We start from the raw sequence: 4771 nt of genomic DNA on the forward strand, positions 1-4771 counted from the left end.
TGTATTAAGTAACTTCTTAGGTAACTGTCTAAGTAAAAAAAGTCAGAAAAAGTACATTTTTAATACTAAAATAAATATATTTTAGTCACCTTGTCAAACTATAACTTGCCCCGGGGTGGGGTAAATTGTTACAGCCCAGGGGCACATTGTTACAATACCAATATATTTTGAATTAAAATTATTAAAAAAAAAAAAATTAACAATGACAGTACCTATACTCTTCCAAGAAAGATGAAATATTTTTTGTGCATCATAAATGAGGCGATTGGTGGGTCGAGAACCATGTTATCACGCTAACACCGAGCAAGTGTCGAGTGACGCGACGCATGGGACGCGCCGGACAAAAATTGGTATTTTTATAACAATAACATATAATTAAACGGACTGTAACAACTTTCCCCGTGTGGTTTTTTTTTCTTAAACAAATAATTTTTTGTCAAATAAAAATTTACTATTGAATTATATTACTAGAATTTGGTGTAGTACTATATAATAAACAAATTTTGAGTATCGAAATAATCTTAGTTTCCATTGGGGTGGGTTGTAATTACAAAAGAAAATCATGAAAAAAATGTACTTTTGATATCAAAAAACAGAAAACTGAAGATTATTCTTGATACCGTTTATTTATACTGGATATTATTACAAAGCTTATGGGGGTAATGATAATATAATTTGTTTCTTGAGTTTCACAGTGTTACCATAATTAGTTATCAAGATATCCCCAATGTAACAACTTGCCCCTGTAACAACTAACTCCGCTCTCCCATTACTTTGACCCACATGACACTTAATGTACAGCAGATTGGTACTCAATTTTCCATTTTTTTTTAATTTGTAACATGTTCTACAAGTCCTACAAATTACAATTAAGCACACAGTATAGCTATAGCTACCACTCGTATTCTCAAAAAAAAAAAGCTTAATATCTATAATGTATTACATTTTAGATGTTCTATAATACCAGTATGGCGTTATAAAACTGTTCAAACAATGTTTCTAAGTTTTAATATTTCAAAAAAATATTTTCTAATAAGTAAATCCGATATATTTAAGATTCTGAGCGGAAAAAAAGAATGTATATTGTATTTACAATGATGTGTGTTTTTTTCTGTCTCTCATCAACATTTGGGGTAGTAAAAATGCTTCGATTTTTGACACCAGCGTCTTTTCTGATATAAAAGTGAAATTAGTTGGTACTTTTGTGAGGTGAAAACTAAAAATTCCCAGTAGTATTAAAAAGTGACAGTAAAAACAAAAAAAAAAAAATGAAAAAAGTGATAAGTTTTATGCAAACTAATCTTAGAAAAAGTCGATTTCATCTTTATGGTGTTACTCAAAAACTTATAAACGTAGACATTTAAAATTTTTACCAATACTAAATATTTAGATTAGTATTTTCCATATACTGTAATATTTTCAAAATATTTTGAATCTTTTTTGGTAATTATAGCACTGATGAATTTATTGAATTTTGTACATTTTTTAAAAATTATTCTCAATAAAAACTTTTTCACTTAGTAAAAAAGCCTGGAAAATTGCCAAAGTTCCTTATAAATTTCATTAATGGAAGTTCAAAAATATTAAAGATACATAGGCAAGCGATTATTTTATATGAATTTAAAATTAACATTTTGACAACATTACAAAATTTTTTTTATTTTTTATCGTGTAGAAATGCATAAAAGTTTTTTATTTCATAGCTAACATTAGAAGCTTTAATAGAAGATTCACCACACATTTTTCTATCTTAAACAAAAATGTTACTGGAAAGTAACATACATTTTTTATGAGCGTTTGAATTTAAAATATTTAAGATATTGGATTTTTACTGGTGAATTATTAAATTTTAATATTTTTTTGTAATTCAAAAAATCATAAACATAGACACTCGAAATGTTCGCCAAATGTTAATATGACCATTTTTCATATTACTGTACAATTTTCAAACTATTTAGACTTTTTTGAGGTATTTGAGCCTTGAGACATTTTGCAAATTATTTTTCAGTTAGAAATTCATAAAAGTTTTTCTTTTCATAGCTAACATTAGAAATGTTAATAGAAGATTTCCAACAAGTTTTTTTACCTCTCAAAAAAAAAGTTCACCCGAACGACAAGAAGAAGTTGGAAGCCATGGAAATGTGGATATGGAAAAGACTGTTGAAAATCAGTTGGACAGAAAGGAAAAGTAACGTAGATGTACTAAACCGAGTAGGGGAAAAAAGAATTCTATTAAACACCATAAAAGAAAAAAGTGGAAAAATGTTCGGTCACCTACTTAGACATAATTTGGTTATGACAAATATATTTGAAGGGCGAATAAATGGTTACAAAGGAAGAGGCAGACCAAGGAAGGCATATATAGAAGAAATGATAAAACAAGCTGACTGTCGTCGATATATAGACATGAAAAGACTGGCTTTTAATAGAGAAGAATGGCGAACCAGATTTGCAACGACAAGGCAAGGCCTTTAGTAGAGAAGAAGAAGACCCGAACGTTATGCTATTTATAGCCAATAGCCATGAGATATTTTTGATTTTAATTAATTTTTTTTTAACTATTAAATTGTATTATTTATACAAGGCAATGGTTAATCATTGAATTCAAATATAACACATCCATTACAATGAATTGCTTGACGAATACTGTACAGCGTACATCAGAGTGGTACCCACAGGTTATTTCCGATTTCAATAATATATCATATTGTTCACAGACGAAACATTAAATAAAAATAAAAAAATATGATAAATATAATCTTAATTATGCTATTCATTTCATTTTCCTACTGAAGTTTAAACGGATTTAATGAGATATAGTATATACAATTATTACTATAATTAAAATGTGGAAATATAATTAAAGGTAGAGATCACATATTTCAAGCATGATTGAATACATTGTTTAAAGAATTCTTAATACTTATGTAGGTAATCGACAATTCCAAATGTAAAAGAAATTTATCAGATAAAGATATTTAAATAATAATTTAAATTTTAAGCCTTAGGTAGTAATTATAAATTATAAATTTGAGGATTATTTTACGATAAATAGGTACTTTTCAACTTCAATAATCTAATTTACTAATACATACAATTGAGCATGGTATATATTTTATGAACAGTATTTTTCTGTAAAACGATAGTTTATCAGGATACAGACACAGTAAGAACATAACAACTGCCGAGAACAGTTGTAGTTGATAACCACTTGTTCAAATAATAATCGTCAAACAAACATGGACGAATAAACACTTTGGGAAATAATGATTACTTTGATGGTGGGTTCCTTGTAATGTATTTGATTAGAATTTCAAACCACCCACTCATACGTGGCTTCCAAATTAATATAATATATTATAGGTACTTGTGTGTTTTATTTGCTAAATACGAAATATTGATAACGATAACTGATTAGTGATAACTGATAACATTTGAAAAAAAATTTGTCAAATATATGTATTAAAGTATAGTAATGATAAACAAAAATATTTAAAGAATAGTACCTATACATTTACTAAAAATTACTTGCAACATTATAACTTTTTAAGAAAGTATTATAACAAAACATAAAATAATTTATTGTAATATGTACCCATTATTAAAATATATTACTTTTTATATTCTGAGCGGAGTAATGGTAGGTAGATAGGTACTGTGTGTTTGTACTGTTCCGATGAATGTAACGGAAGTAATTTATTAAGTTGGAACATTCAACACAAATAAAATTGTAGGACATGTTCCAAATTAAAAAAGTGGGTAATTGAGTAGCATTATGCTGTACATTAGGTGCCATGTGAGTCACTGTGATGTATTTGGTAAATTTGAATTCAATGATACACAATAACTGCATACGAAAAATGATTTTGATCGAAGACGGTCCATATATAGCCGTAAGTATTATAGCTATTCAACTCGGCGTTTGCGGTGCCAAAGATTTATTTTTATATGACTTTACAATGATGTGTATTATATTTTCTATTTTTCACCAACACTTGATGTAATAAAAATGCACTGATTTTCGACATGAGCATCTCCTCTGATAGGAAAGTGAATCTAGTTGGTGCATTCTGGAGGGCAACATTGAAAATTCCCAGTATATTTTGAAAGCGCCGGGAGTATAAAATAATTATCTTACCTTTAAATTTTATAAGAGGTTATTTCACTCTAATTTTAGAAATTATTATGATTAAAATCATTATTAGGAACGAACAATTTGCTATGTTGCGTGGGAGTCAGAGAGAAAACAAAAAGTGCGTTGACATCCTGTTAAGGGGCCTCACTATCAATTATTTTTTTGTCAAAAACTACTATTTCTAATTCCAACGATACGTATCGACAATTATCACAATTTTCATTCTAAAAAAATATTCGGATTTTCCGTAATATATACAATGGAACGATCGAGCCATATTTTTAATTTTTGTAATTTAAATTGCAATAATAATTGTAAAAAATTCAAATAAATCAGAATTTCAAACTTAAATATTTAATTAACTAAATACAATTTTAAAATTGTGCCTCGGTCGATCCCTCATACATGTTATGAAAAAAAATAATATTTTGTCAGAATGCAAAACGAAGTAATCGTTGCGACGTATTATTGGAATTAGAATCGTATGTTTGAGTGAAAAATAAACATTTTTTCATGATCACAATATTACATGTGCGTACGAGTGCGAGAGCCCTCCGTACCGCTAAAATCGACCCGCATGGATACCCACACACTAAAAATCATTTAAGACTAACACACAGATCTCGGGTGATGAAG

The sequence above is a fragment of the Acyrthosiphon pisum genome, chromosome A1 (assembly GCF_005508785.2).
Source record: "Acyrthosiphon pisum isolate AL4f chromosome A1, pea_aphid_22Mar2018_4r6ur, whole genome shotgun sequence".
In the NCBI taxonomy this organism is placed as follows: domain Eukaryota; kingdom Metazoa; phylum Arthropoda; class Insecta; order Hemiptera; family Aphididae; genus Acyrthosiphon; species Acyrthosiphon pisum.